The sequence below is a fragment of the Stenella coeruleoalba genome, assembly GCF_951394435.1.
Source record: "Stenella coeruleoalba genome assembly, chromosome: 3".
Classification (NCBI taxonomy): Eukaryota; Metazoa; Chordata; class Mammalia; order Artiodactyla; family Delphinidae; genus Stenella; species Stenella coeruleoalba.
In genome coordinates this window covers 119,460,088-119,475,892 of record NC_137148.1, presented here as the reverse complement: position 1 = coordinate 119,475,892, position 15,805 = coordinate 119,460,088, and the positions used below count along the sequence as shown (strand labels likewise).

General features: G+C 37.1%; 1 protein-coding gene and 1 long non-coding RNA gene across 18 annotated transcripts in view; one reads left to right on the top strand and one right to left on the bottom strand.

The window, feature by feature from the left end:
* Positions 1-15,805, top strand: part of NR3C1 (nuclear receptor subfamily 3 group C member 1) — an 807,313-nt gene that overhangs the window by 755,859 nt on the left and 35,649 nt on the right. The window lies entirely within an intron of this gene.
* Positions 11,299-15,805, bottom strand: part of LOC307183544 — a 58,782-nt gene continuing 54,275 nt past the window's right edge. The window contains exon 3 of the long non-coding RNA XR_013827521.1: positions 11,299-13,465. This is a non-coding gene — a long non-coding RNA (uncharacterized lncRNA). The remainder of the gene's footprint in view (positions 13,466-15,805) is intronic.

Below are 15,805 nucleotides of genomic sequence, written 5' to 3'. Positions count from 1 at the left end.
TAATGTATCTACTTGTATATTTCTAAATGAATGTAAAGCAATAATCTTGGAGTAGATTATGGATTAGATATAAAGAAATAAACTAGGAAAAAATAGTTTGGGCTTTTTATGGACATAGTAACAAGTTTTCCTCAGTGTGGGGATCATAGTTGTATTGAGTTTATTCAGTTTTCCTTTCCCACATGAATGAAAAATGGGGCAAGTCCACACCTAGAACCGCCTTAGCAAGTAACACTCTACTGCACATGATGCTTGCAGGGAGAAAAGCAATTTTCTATTCCAAATGAGACCTTCAAGCCCACAAATAGAGTCAACGAGTCATTTCAGCTACCCACTGCAGTGGCAAGAAAAGTGTGAGTCTTTCATGTTCTCTACCGTAAAACTGTTTCTCATTCTTTTCAGGCTTACACTACATTTCAGAAATAAAAATTATCTTTATATTACTCTTTTTGGGGACTATGAGAAAAATTGAAATTTCAGACAGGGATGTCAGATCTGCACTGGTATTCAGCACGTTCTGTTTCCTGCATACAGAACTAACTGCTTACATAAGAACTCAATTTTAAAACACTCTCTAATGGCTGACTGTTCACGTTCTTATTCTTTTAAGGAAGTGATGTGGTTTAGTTAAAAACAATTTTTGTAATACTTTTGATAAAGTGTTTAAGATAAGTTTGTGAGAATACAGCGTTGATTTTGTTTTTAAATCTTATGCAAATTATTTTAGAAAAAGAATTACTATTATTTGATCATAATTGCATATCAAATTCAGAGCTTGTAGATTGCAAGTTTCCCACTGCAACAGTAGCTCCCATTTATCTGTTCTCAAAAAAGTGCTGCTCGTGCCCTTGAAATTTTTATACTCCTAGGAATATCCCCAAAACTTTTTAAAGCAAAAATCATGTCATCACTTGCTTTCAGACTTTCTTTCCCATTCCCATATGGTTTCTGAAATGTTAGCAGACACCATTTTAGAAGAAACAAGTTACTTGTCTAATATTCTAAATTGAACTGCAGTAATCTACAGAAAAATTAAAGCTTGCTTGTTCTTTATTAAGTTCAGCAAAGTGAAACTATATGATAGCTTATGTTGCTTATCACTGTTATTTATGAAATTTTATTGAGAAAATCTGTACATAGATAAACATTGAAGTCATAGTACATTATATTTTCAGTATGTTTTGACTGATATTTAATTATATAATTTAGCAAAGGAATTTTAGAACAATTCACATGTGTTTTCAAAATGTAGTCACCCTTTTTTATCTATGTCTGGAGAATGCACGGTAAATAGATAATAAATGAGTATTGGTGAAAAGTAGTAATTCTAGATCTATGGTAACTGTTACTTTGGGTATCACTTGACCTTAGTTTCTCTGAAATAGGAGCTCTTAACATCCTATTATCACTATAATGTTGTACTAATTTAATCTACCATATAGTTAGCCAGAAGTCTATTATTACTGTATGTGCTAAAAATTTAAAAAGCAGTAGACTTTTCAAATAAACTGAAAATACATCTAAATAATTTTTTTTAACTTGAATTCTGATTCAGATTTAGACTTTGCCTCTCAGTATTATTTTTTATTTTATATTGGAGTATAGTTGATTAACAATGTGTCAGTTTTGGGTGTACAGCAAAGTGATTCAGTTATATATATATATATACATGTATCTGTTCTTTTTGAAATTCTTTTCCCATCTGGGTTATTACAGAGTATTCAGCAGAGTTCCCTGTGCTATACAGTAGGTCCTTGTTGTTAATCTGTTTTAAATATAGCAGTGTGCACGTCAATCCCAAACTCCTAATCTATCCCCGCTGCCCCCAACCATAAGTTCGTTCTCTAAGTATGTGAGTCTGTTTTGTAAATAAGTTCATTTATATCTTTTTTTTTAGATTCCACATATAAGTGATGTCATATTTGTCTTTCTCTGACTTACTTCACTTAGTATGATAATCTCTAGGTCCGTCCATGTTGCTGCACATGGCATTGTTTCATTCTTTTTAATAGTGGAATAATATGACATTGTATATATATTCCACATCTTCTTTATCCATTCCTCTGTCAGTGGACATTTAGGTGGCTTCCATGTCTTGGCTATTATAAATAGTGCTGCAATGAACATTAGGGTGCCTGTATCCTTTTGAACCATGTTTTTCTCTGGATATATGCCCAGGAGTGGGATTGCAGGGTCATATGGTAGCTCTATTTTTAGTTTTTTAAGGAACTTCCACACTGTTCTCCGTAGTGGCTGCACCAGTTTACTTTCCCACCAACATTGTAGGAGGGATCCCTTCTCTCCACACCCTCTTCAGCATTTATTGTTTGTGGACTTTTTGATGATAGCCATTTTGACTGGTGTGAGGTGATACCTCATTGTAGTTTTGATTTGCATTTCTCTAATAATTAATGATGTTGAGCATCTTTTCATGTGCCTCTTGGCCATCTGTATGTCTTCTTTGGAGAAATGTGTATTTAGGTCTTCTACCCATTTTTCGATTGGAATGTTTGGTTTTTTGATATTGAGCCTCATGAGCTGTTTGTAAATTTTGGAAATTAATCCCGTGTCGGTCACATCGTTTTCAAATATTTTCTCTCATTCTGTGGGTTGTCTTTTCATTTTGTTTATGGCTGTGCAAAAGCTTTTGATTTTAATTAGGGCCCATTTGTTTGTTTTTGTTATTTCCATTACTCTAGGAAATGGATCGAAAAACATCTTGGTGCAATTTATGTCAAAGACTGTTCTGCCTATGTTTCCCTCTAAGAGTTTTACAGTATCCAGTCTTACATTTAGGTCTTTAATCCATTTTGAGTTTATTTTTGCATATGGTGTTAAAGAGTGTTCTAGTTTCAATCTTTTACATGTAGCTGTCCAGTTTTCCCAGCACCACTTATTGAAGAGACTGTCTTTTCTCCATTGTATAGTCTTGCCTCCTTTGTCGTAGATCGATTGACCATAGGTGCGTGGGTTTATTACTGGGCTTTCTGTCTTGTACCATTGATCTATATTTCTGTTTTTGTGCCAGTACCATACTGTTTTGGTGACTGTCGCTTTGTAGTATAGTCTGAAGTCAGGGTGCCTGATTCCTCCAGCTCTGTTTTTCTTTCTCTAGATTGCTTTGGCTATTCAGGGTCTTTCGTGTCGCCACACAAATTTTTAAGGTTTTTTTGTTCTAGTTCTGTGAAAAATGCCATTGGTAATTTGATAGGGATTGTACTGAATCTGTAGATTGCCTTGGGTAGTATAGTCATTTTGACAATATTAATTCGTCCAGGTTAAGACCATGGTGTATCTCCGTCTGTGTCATCTTTGATTTCTTTCATCAGTGTATTATGGTTTTCCAAGTATGGGGCTTTTGCCTTCTTAGGTAGGTTTTATTCCGAGGTATTTTATTCTTTTCGATGTGATGGTAAATGGGATAGTTTCTTGAATTTCTCTTTCTGATCTTTCATTGTTAGTGTATAGAAATGCAACAGATTTCTGTGTATTGATTTTGTATAAAGGGTCCTGGGACTAGTTCTCTAACTAGTTGAGCTTTAATTTCTAAGTTCTGAGTTTCAATTTATGCTTCTATACAATGGGATTAGTAACATCTGCTTTCAGGATATTAATGAGGATTACAGAGTATATATCAGGTGCCTAAGACGTAAGAAGTGCTAAATGGTAGCTGTTATTATATAGTCCAGTTGAATATATAATTCTACTACCCTAGCACCTTTTTTAAATTAAATAACTACAGTGTTGTTTGTTTTTTTTTTGGCTCTATCAGTCTTCTTGACATCAGTGGACATGTTAATTTATGTCCATGATTTTCTTCTAGTCAATAGATGTAAATCTTCCATCTATAAAACTGGTAGTGTGGCTAGACAGCTCCTTTCTAGTTAAGGCTGTATCCTATTAAGTGTTATGAATTTTTCAAACTATACAGAAATTATTCACATCATTGTATATCCCCAGCTGGATACTTTGGTGGAGTAGTATATTTCATAAAAATTAAATGCATTTCAAAAAATTCTAAGGTCTAATATGGTAGTCAGGCATAACTGCTTCAAAGCTCCTCTAAGGGCAAAAATGGTGTTTTGAATATGCAAAACACTTCTATTTCTATTTTTGTATTTTTGATACGAGGTCTCTGTGTTATTAACTCATAATTTAATGGCTCGTGTGACATTGTCTTAATAATGTAGAATGTGAATATGCTAATTTAAGACTTAAGTCAGTATAACAAGAATCTAAAGGAAAAATGGAAGTGACTAGGATACTTTTGTATCTTTTTAATTATAGATAATTTCTACTTCATTGTGATAACAAGGATAGTCAGAAGAAGGAAAAACAGAAATTATTTTTGATGTTTACCTTTACCTCAGGACTATCTACTTGATGACTCACACACTCTTTTAAAAACTCTGTCAAGCTGAACAGATATTACCCTGCGGGTCCCTGCCAGATAACACAGTGATGAGGGTAAGGAGCCTGGATTTTGGAATCAGACAGTGCTGAATTCAAATCCAGATTGTGCTAATGCGACTTTGGCCAAACACCTGGCTTAATTTCTGTATTCTCATTTGTAAAATGGACTAGTGGTAAGGATTATTTGAGATAATACATTTATTAAAGTCCTTAGCCATGGATCTTGGTTTGCAGAACTAAAAGTCAACCAATTGGTGTCCAATACGATTATTACTATGATGGGAGTGTTTTGTTCCACCTACCTGAAAACCTTCCCAGTCTTAAATTTTTCATCTAACTGCCTGCATTGCAGATGTCCCTAGAAGAGGAAGGAAGAAAGGAATAAGTAACCTTTACATCATTCCAGAGACTAATTTCTTATTCCTTTCTTCCTTCCTCTTCTAGGGACAAGTTCACCAATGTTCTCACTGTATATAAATACTTCAAATTATTCCTTTAAATTGTTTCAGTGGATATCTTAGAATCAGGGTGTGAAGTGAGAGCATCATCATCAAAACCTGAGGGAAATGCATATCAGTAAGGAAGTTCTCATACTAATGTAAGAATCTAATTTAGAATCAAGTCTTGGCTTTTGACTGAAGGTGGGAGTATGTGGCTTTAGACCAAGTTCAGGTTGGTTTTGAGGGTTTTGTTCTTTCCTTTATACTAAAATAAAAATGAATGTAGACACAGCTGTTCTGCATTTTGTTTGATTTTATAAACATCTTAGTAGGAATTGTGCTAATTGTACAGTATGAGATATACATTAGTGTGACTAAATTTTCAAATGATACACAGACTGTCGCACAATTATAAGGCAATTGTTTTTACCTATTTGACCTGCTCTGGCAATCCTTATTTGGCCAGAAATCTTTTGCAGATCATGTTCGGAAGCAGGCACAGGGAAGTTGCTTCCTTTTGCTGTATATCACTGAGACATCAAACCACAGCCCTCAAAGTAGAAGGCAGTTCATCCCTCAATTTGAAGACCTAGATCCACCTCATCTTCTCAGTTTTGCCACTTCATTGTAGGGAGGGAGGTGGAATACTGGTTGAGAACGCTGATTTTGGTGTCAGAAAGCTAGGCATTTGAATCCTGACTTTGCTAGTCACTGTGTCACTGTAGGCAAGTCAGCTTCTCTAAATCTGCTTCCTCATCTGTAAAACACTGAAAACAGTACCCACCTCGTACGTTTGTGGAGAGGATTAAAGGGGATAATGTATATAAAGAAAGAAAGAGCTTGCAGAGTGGCTCCTAGTAGTAGTGAGGTGATAGATGTTTATGAGATTGTACCCATAATACAGTTAACATGTTAGCTGCCTCAGATTCTTTTGCAGAGTATAAAAAGATGTAACATATAAGTAAGCTAAATAAAATAACATATACTGGACACTGTAACAAGATGCTGGTGATATAAGAGGCCTAAGACATGGACCCTACCTAAAAGGAATTATTGATGGAAATATAAATCAAAAGATACCATGTGTAAAGTGCTACATGGCAGTGTTTAAGGGAGTCTAGAGGTTGTCTTGGATCAGAAAGGCCACGGCAGACACTCCAGGCTGGAAGAAGAGATCTCAGGACAAGCTTCGAGGGAAATGAGGCACATAGTAGTCCCTTCATAAATACTTGTAGAGGGACTTCCCTGGTGGTCCAGTGGATGGGACTCTGCGCTCCCAATGCAGGGGCCCTGGGTTTGATCTGTGGTCAGGGAACTAGATCCCTCCTGCCGCAACTAAAAAAGATCCCGCATATGATGAGGAGGATCCCATGTGCCACAACTAAGACCCGGTGCAGCCAAATAAATAAATAAAATAAATATTAAATAAAAAATAAATATTTGTGGAATATAGGATCCCTAAGGTGATAAAGAAACCAAATGGTTCGTGTAGAGGAGTGGGAAGACATATAATTGGAGAAAGAAAGAGGAACCAGATTGTGGACCATGTTGGGCTTGTACTGCTTATTACACGGAAGGGCCTCGGAGATTTTTAATTATGATGAGAAAAATGAGTTTTAGCGTTGTAGGGGACATAATGGAAAGAGAAGCAGCCAGAGCCAGGAGGACTACTTAGTATAAACCACTGCAGTGGTTAAGGCAGGAGGTGAGGGAAGACATGCATTAAGATGGAGGCAGAGTGGACAGAAAGGGAAACATACATCATAGGGAATAATAAATAGGATGTGGAAAAGAGCTGGAATTGGCAACTAAGTACTAAGGGTTACTAAGTATAGTGAGAGGAAGTCAGGTCTCTGAGAACAGAGTGAGATATTTAGAAATATGTGGTGGTTGTAGTTGAGGTGGAAATGCACAGCGTTTTTTTCTTGTCAAGCGTTTCACAGCAGTTATATTACAAATTACAGTAAATGATCAAAATTCCAGAATCCAAAAATTAAATAATTTCCTTCAAACTAATGTAAAATGAAATAAAATACAAACCATCAACTTAACACTATTCTAAATTAAAGTACAAACCCAAAACAGACCACAGTTGGTGAAACCTACAAAGTAGACACACATGACTAAAACCAAAGAGGACTCCCGAAGTCCAAATAACTGAACGTACAAAATACAAAAGATGCAGGTACAAGCCCCAATTAAAGCTTATAATGGAATTACAAATAATTATAATAACCACAGCATTCAGCTATGGGACTTGACTCCTAAGTTACCCACTGAGTAGCACTGTAGGAAGACAAGGTATTACCACCCCACTCCCTAAAAATAAAACCCAAGTAAAACTACAAATACATTGGTATATGAGAAAAAACAAGTCATGAAAGGACATTCTTAAAAATTAATCACAACTGAGATTCAAGCTCAAAAATTTTGTTCTTGCCTTATTTGAAGATGTCACATTCATAATTCTGCATGTACTAAATCATAGTTATTCTTGTGTGCTCTTAAGAAGAAAGCATCAGATAGAACAAAATCAGGTCTTCATTCTAGAAATAACCATGTAATGAAAAAAGTTTTCTCCTCACTGTGCTTGCTACTTACTCTTGGTCTTAGTGTTCTGTTACTAGAACATCATTACTCCTCCCTTCATTGAAACTCATGTCCCTCAGTGCAGGCCTGAGCAAATGGAACTGAAAACATGAAACAAGATTTCATCTCTTAGGAACTAAGTTACCCAGCACAGTCACTAGACTGAGGACTGATCCTTCCAGAGAGAAAGAAACACAGAGGAAAACACGTTAGATTAGACTTTAAGAAAGGAGCATATAGATAGGGTGACCATATTCTCTCTTCATATAAATAAAAATACAGGTCCAAAGAAGTCTTTCACAGACCCAAGTATATTCTTGCCTACTTCCTACCCCTACCTTGGGAAATAGTGACAGCTTCTTTGGAGTTTATTGATTCAACTCCTTCATTTTACAGACAGGGAAACTAAGTGCAGAGATGTTAAATGACAGGCCATTGGTGTCTCAGAGATCTAAAAAAAGACATCTCCTCCAACAGTCATCCTTTACTGAAAATGTTCCTGGACACTACAGTACAGCTTTACAGTACAGGCTTTGTTGCTCTAACCTCCTCCCTAAGATGAGTGAGTATAAATGATGCATAGTTTGAGGAAACTGTCTTAGTAGACACCTAAAGTTAAAACCAATAGAAACCTCTCTCAACAAATGCAAAGCAAAGAGATTAATCAGTCTTCTTTTTTTTTTTTTTGGCTTGCTAAATAAGATAAAATGCACTCTGCTAAAACCATTTAACAGAAATATTGTGAAAGCCTTCCCCCAGAGTATTTTTCTATTTGATTTGAAAACTATTCCATAGCTTATTATCAAACAAATCAGTAATCCTTTAGCTAATGCAGGGATAAATGGGCAGTCAGAAAATATAATCACCTGGTGTGTGCAGCTGAGTATTTACATTTTTCCTAATGAACAAAGATAAGAAAAGTGCAGGTGACTTTAATGTGTAAAAATCACCTCTTAGTGCTAGTGCTAGAGGGAAAAATAAAAGCAAATTACTAACTCAAGCTAATCACTAAACTGGTATAGTCCCTGGCCTCAGCTCTGTTTTGAATCTCTTTTTGGACTTGTCTTGAATCAAAGAATATTTACAGCTACCTCAGTAGGGCAGTTGCTCCATTTTAAAAGATAGTTTAGAAGGTCTTACAATAAGTTTCTGGTCCTTGTTGAATTTTCTTTTTTTTTTTTCCTCACTTTATGTTGCTTAAAGATTTATAGCAAGGATTTCTTAACCTCAGCACTGTTGACATGGAAGCTGGATAATTATTTGTTGTGGAAGACTGTCTGCTGTGCATTGTGGGAGGCTTAGCAGCACCCTAGCCTCTTCTCACTGGATACCAGTGGCATTTCCCGAGTTGTGACAACCAAAAGTGTCTCCAGAGGTAGCCAGATGTCCCCTGGGGAGTAAAACTGCTCCCGACTGAGAACCACTGCTTTATGGTATTAGGACAAAAACTGGTAAGCCAGTGAGAATATACCTATTCCATTTGTAGTTGGTAAAAATTAATCGAGTTGTAGCAGCTTTATTTCCAGGATTTTTTCCCACGTTAATATTTGCTGTCTGAGATAATATCAGTTTTGCTTTTTTCCAAAATGAATTTCTTGCATTTCATTGAAAAATTGTTGATTAAATTCACTTAAATTGAAGGCTAAGCCAACCACACCATTTGGGTTTATCGTAGTTTATCGTCTCTCTTCCTTCCTCCGTGGGGGAAAGCCTCTCACTTAGTAAGCAATACTGTATCATTTCGCCAAGTACATTACAGTCCCCATTTAGAAATAAGGCAATTGAGATTTAGAGACATTAAAAGGTCACGAAGCTACTACACTGCAGTTAGGTTATGAATTCTAGCATGTCTGACTTAAAGTCCTCACTGTCCTCTTTAACAGCAGTTCTCAACATGTGATCTATGGACCCCTGGGAGTCCCCATTCCTTTCAAAACTATTTTCATGATAATACATAGTCTTTATTTGCATTTTTCACTCTGTTGACATTTGCACTGATGGTACCAAAACCAATGATGAGTAAAACTGCTGGTGTCTTAGGGTACAGTAGTCATTGTATTTAACTGCAGTATACTCACAGTTAAAGAAGAAAGCAAGCCAGTTCCACTTAAAGATACCTTTGAGGAAGCAATATACTAATTCACTTAAATCTCCACCCTTTAATATATGTGTCTTCTTAATATCCATTTTGTGTAAAGCACTTGTGCTGCATATGGTATTTGATGGTTGTCTCAAACAGTCTTACATGTGCTTTTCTTTAAGTTGAGAGTTGAACAAACTACTTTTTTCATGGTATAGAATGGATAAACTACGGGTTTTCAGCCTTGGGAATTTGGCAAATGTTTTCTCAGAAATGACTGAAGTGAGCTTATCACTTCAAGGAAGACAAGTGACAGTACTTGTTGCCAATCAATAAAAATTAGAGTTTCCCAAACAAAATGCAGAATTTTGGAAACCTTGTATCTGCCACTGTGAGCTTGACAAATACAACTCTTACATTGTATAATGAACTGTGTCAACATTTGGAAGATCTGCATAACTTAGTGAACCAGTATTTTCCAAATGACTAATGCATGACAGTTCAAAATCATGCATGGGTAAAAGATCCATTCAAAGTACAAGACAGACCAGTGGATTTTAATGTAACACAGGTACAAAAAAGTGCACTGATAGGGTTTTAGATTCCTCATTGCAACACTAACGTTCACGAAACTAAAGTGTCGATTTTTGGTGCAGAATCAAGAAAGAATATCTACAATTACCTGAACTTAAGTTTCTGGAGGACCATTAACCTTCCCCTGTCTCACAGAGAACGTTCTTCAAAGCACTTCTCATTCCTTGGGATCCTCCAGAAAGGAAGGAGAAGTTGGGGGAAGGGAGAAAAAAGGAGTTAATGCCTGAGGGTTAAGGAGAAACATATTGTTTGATGATCACCAAGCGTGTGCCACTACTTTATGTAACTCAAATATATAATCTACACAGAAGGTCCTAAAATGGTACTAATAAGGAAAAAGAGTCAAGGGTTTATCAGCCAGCCACTGTCACACAGTTGTTAAAGCACTGGAGCTAGGATGTAAGTCCAGATTTGTCTATATATATAGCTGAATCACTTCTTAGTAGTACTACCATGACACTGAAGCAGCCAAAAATATTCTGCTACTCCTACCTAGATCAAAGTTTCTAGGTCCACTGTCATTTCAGTAACACATTTTCATGTATGATATGACCTCTGTATCCTCACAGTGCCTGGCATACAGATACCAGGAATCGTGCTGAAAGGGTGTAATTTACCTGCACGTTTTACATGTTTCTTAAGGTGTGTGTAACTTCCATCCATCCGTGATCCTCCTTTCATCAACTGCCTTTCTTGCAAGAAAATTAAATAGAAAAACCTGCTTTGTACGTATCTTTTCTCTCTCTAATGTAAACTCAGTAGCCTCAGGAATAACTTGATGTCCAGCACTCTTTCCATTTTGAGTGGGAGACAGCATTCAAGTATTCACCTGAAACAACACATTTTGTTATTTCCACTCTTCACTTAAAGTTCTCTGGATACAGTCAGTTCATAATAGAACCTCTTAGCATCTCCAGAATGTTTGTTTGACACAGCTGTAAACACACACTGAGCAAAAGACCGGGACAATTCAGCTTTTCTGTTCAAAAGCGGGTGTAGGGCTTCCCTGGTGGCGCAATGGTTGAGAGTCCGCCTGCCGATGCAGGGGACGCGGGTTCGTGCCCCGGTCTGGGAAGATCCCACATGCCGCGGAGCGGCTGGGCCCGTGAGCCATGGCCGCTGAGCCTGCGCGTCGGGAGCCTGTGCTCCGCAACGGGAGAGGCCACAACAGTGAGAGGCCCGTGTACCGCCAAAAAAAAAAAAGGGGGGGGCGTGTAATATGCAGTCTTATTATGGTGTGCTTTTTCTTTCTTGTTGTCACGTGTCCTTATTAAAAGATGATGATTCTGTATGGTTTTCCTTTGAGTTCTAACCATTTTGTTGAACCCCCGCCCTTTTAGCAGTATCATAGGGTCACAGTTGCAATTGAATAACATTTTGTGTTCTTTCATTTCTCCCAATGGGGTTCACTGTAGGCCATCATAGTGCTCATATTTGTGTGACAAAAACTGATTTTTTTTCATTGATGTCAGTGGTACACTTAGCAGCTTTCCATGTATTTAGTTTTTATCTGATGTAGCCTAGAATGACTGCCAGAACGGATGCCGAAGGCCTGACTTAAGTTCCAGATTCTTAGTTGCAGTTTGATCAGTCCATTTGTTCATGTAGTTATTTTTTTCTTTTTTTTTTTTATGTCTGCATTAGGTCTTCATTGCTGCACGCGGGCTATCTCTAGTTGTGGCGAGCAGGGGCTACTTTTCATTGCAGTGCACAGGCTTCTCATTGCGGTGGCTTCTCTTGTTGCAGAGCACGGGCTCTAGTCCTCTAGGAGGACTCAACCACTGTGCCACCAGGGAAGCCCTGTTCATTTAGTTTTAACTTTCTCTTTTGTTTGCCATCTCTAGCTCACAGTTGAGTGGCCTGAACGTGTTTTGCATGTGCTCTAATTATAACTGAGAATTTGGGAATACTGTCCTAGATTTTAGACTTAATACTACTTACATAATACTTATATCAGGCTGTCTCATAAAATCTTGTTTTCCTGAAAGAGAAAAGAATGAACATTTATCAGGTGCCTGCTGGAGGGAGGGAGGAACTATGTGCTAGACTTTGTGTGTTCTCTTGTTTTCACAACACACACACAGGTGATGTCCTTCGAGTTTACTTGTGAGAAAACAGAGGTTCAAAGTAGTAGATACCTATCCAAGGTCACATAAGCTTTGAAATGGTAGAACTGGGATCTGAAACATGTCAATTTGACCACAGACAGGCTCCCTGATCAACCTCCAACAACTGCATGACCTCATCTAGAGGTGATGACATCCTTTTCACAGGGTTGTTGAGAGGACAGATGAGATTCTATTCATGAAAGTGTTTTAATACTATAAAATACTACCAAAGTACTGTTTAAACATTTTTAATATGTATTTCTGTGTGTGCGTATATATATATATATATATATAAAATTAGTTGATGAAACATTGTAGCGTTAACCTTTCAAATCAATAAATATTGCACTTATTTTCCATAAACTAAATATACAAACAACTGGATGGTCCCTAAAAATAGATGTCAGATGACAGAGATTGGCTGAGCAGGAATAGGAGCATCTTCAGAACAGAAGCCAAGGAATTTTTTGCTTCCCTAACACATTGCTCTGTTCACTCACTCCAAGACCTTCCTACTTCTCTGTAAAACTCTGGCCCAGAGCAGCTCTGCTACATTAGTCACAAGTTTCCATTAATCAAGGATGGTTCGTGCCAGACCTACAGCAGAGTCATTTCAGGTTATTCTCTTCCATTGTAGGCTTTCAATATGCACTCAGTACACTCTCCCAAATCTAGCAGGGGATCAATGCCTTGTGATACAGAAGCATCCAGAAATTCTCCTTGACAGTGTTCAGAGAACAATATGAAACCCTGGGGCCTATTCCCAGAACTAGAGTGGTGGGAATGCTGTCAGTCGCTAAGCCTCTAGATAAACATAGGGTTGGCTAGCTTCGTTTGAGGACAGAATTCAGGGGGAGCTTTGGAGTTTATCGACCTAATTATTTAAAGTGACATTTACAAAACAAATTGTCATTCTACAATTAACTTTAACTTTTTTAATATTTATTTATTTAAAATGTTTGGCTGTGTTGGGTCTTCGTTGCTGGGCGCAGGCTACTCTTCGTTGCGGTGCACGGGCTTCTCATTGTGGTGGCTTCTCGTTGCAGAGCACGGACTCTAGGCGCGCAGGCTTCAGTAGTTGTGGTTCACGGGCTCTAGAGCACAGGCTCAGTAGTTGTGGCGCATGGGCTTAGTTGCTCCACGGCATGTGGGATCTTCCTGGACCAGGGCTCAAACCCGTGTCCCCTGCATTGGCAGGCAGATGCTTAACCACTATGCCAGCAGGGAAGTCCAACTTTTAACTGTTATTCCAAAAATAGAATAACAAAAAGATGTTACTTAATAAATATACTTTCTAACCATGTTAATTACCCAAACAATTTCTTAAGTCAGTTGGCTCTGTGATTTAGTTTAAGCATATTCGTAATTGAGATTTAATAATAATTTATTATTTATCCCTAAATGCCATCTCTTTTAGAGAATAGGCAGATAAAGAAAATCTCAGGGAGAGATTTCTTATATAGGTGATGAACAATACACTTTTAATGTGTAAAGTTCCAAAATCAACAGATTGCTACCATCCATATGTTTGAAGAACACATGACCAGAGAAGGAATTAGCAGTCTCTAGAAACTATTTTCAGGGACTCTTTTTAGTTACACAAGGTTAGAAAGGTTAGGAACTCTTTTGAGTTATACAGTACACAATACAGTTTTGGTTCTAAAGTTAGCATGTAAGATGAACATTCCTTAGAAATATACAACATTGGAAACCACTGTATCATCTATAATGAAGGTTTTATAGTTAATCTTTCCTCTAGCATTAAAGGGATCACTGTTTCGTTGGTTTATAAAAATATATCTTTATAAGCAAATGTGGCAAAATGTTGAGAATTGGTGAGTATAAGTAAAGACTATACATCCATTGCACAATACTTTCAACTTTTGAGTGTTTGAAAATTCTCAAAACAACAAGTTAGAAAAGGAATATTTATCTTTTGTGGTGAGAAATCTACAAAATGAAAACAAGACCTAGCAGAAGCAGATTCCCATTTTCCATCTTTTTCTCCAGGGCATATGTACACAGAGTGGGGAGGGCAGCATAGTCCTTACTGTTGAAAGCCCAGTGCTGGAAAAAAGTCTTACTTGCTGCAAGCCAGACTAGAAAGTTGTAGGAGGTAATGTTTCTGCACCATTCTCTTCTAAGTCATAAAAAACTGTCATTTCAGCTAGGATGACATTGGAATGAGAGATGCTGGACCAAACTTTAATACAGTCATACCTCAGAGATACTGCTGGTTTGGTTCCAGACCACAGCAAGAAAGAAAATGTTGCAATAAAGCAAGTCACTTTCCAGTGCATGTAAAAGTTATGTTTACACTATACTATAGTCTGTTAAGTGTGCAGTGTGTCTGAAAAACAATGTATATACCTTAATTTTAAAATACTTTGTTGGGCATATACCCAGAGAAAACCATAATTCAGAAAGACACATGCACCCCAATGTTCATTGCAGCACCATTTACAATAGCCAGGTCACGGAAGCAACCTAAATGCCCATCGACAGACGAATGGATAAAGAAGATGTGGTACATGTATACAATGGAATATTACTCAGCCATAAAAAGGAACAAAGTTGGGTCATTTGTAGAGATGTGGATGGATCTAGAGACTGTCATACAGAGTGAACTAAGAAAGAGAAAAATATCATATGTTAATGCATATATGTGGAACCTAGAAAAATGGTACAGATGAACCGGTTTGCAGGGCTGAAATAGAGACACAGATGTAGAGAACAAACCTATGGGCACCAAGGGGGGAAAGGGGTGTGTGTGTGTGATGAACTGGGAGATTGGGATTGACATGTATACACTAATATGGATAAAATAGATAACTAGTAAGAACGTGCTGTATAAAAAATAAAATAAAATTCAAAAAAAATACTTTGTTGCTAAAAAATACTAACCATCTGACAATTTTGCAGCATTTGTTAAGTGCAATAAAGTGAAGCACAATAGAACAAATGATGAGTATATTGTAAGAAATTTTAACTCAAGCAGAGGAATGGGTAGAATTGTAATGAGACTTGAATGAAATTAGAAAGATCCCTGTACAATATCTTAAAATTAGAGGAAAAAAAATGATGTCCTAAGGAATCTTTGGCGGTTGATGGAATATATATCTCTTGATCATGGTGGTAGTTACACAATTATCCATGTAACAAAACTCATCAATTGTACACTTATAAATGGTTAATGTTATTGTATGTAAATGATACTTTAGTAAAGGTGATTATAAACAACTCCCAAGCAACTAAAAATTATAATATCTAAGTCCATTCTTTTTAAGGGATACGTTTCTTTTTTTTTTTTTTTGCCACGCCCCATGGCTTCTGGGATTTCAGTTCCTTGACCAAAGATTGAACCTGGACTACGGCAGTGAAAGTACCAAATCCTAACCACCAGACCCCAGGGAACTCCCAGGGAATACTTAAAAAGAAATTACCTCACTCTTAATTTTGTATAGAAGAATAAAACGTTATTTGACTATATCTAGGTAGGATATTTTAATGCTTGCTAGTACTTGAAGCCAGAGTTCAGTGTGAACATGCTCACTGTGGAGTGAGAAGGTAAGAGAACTGTA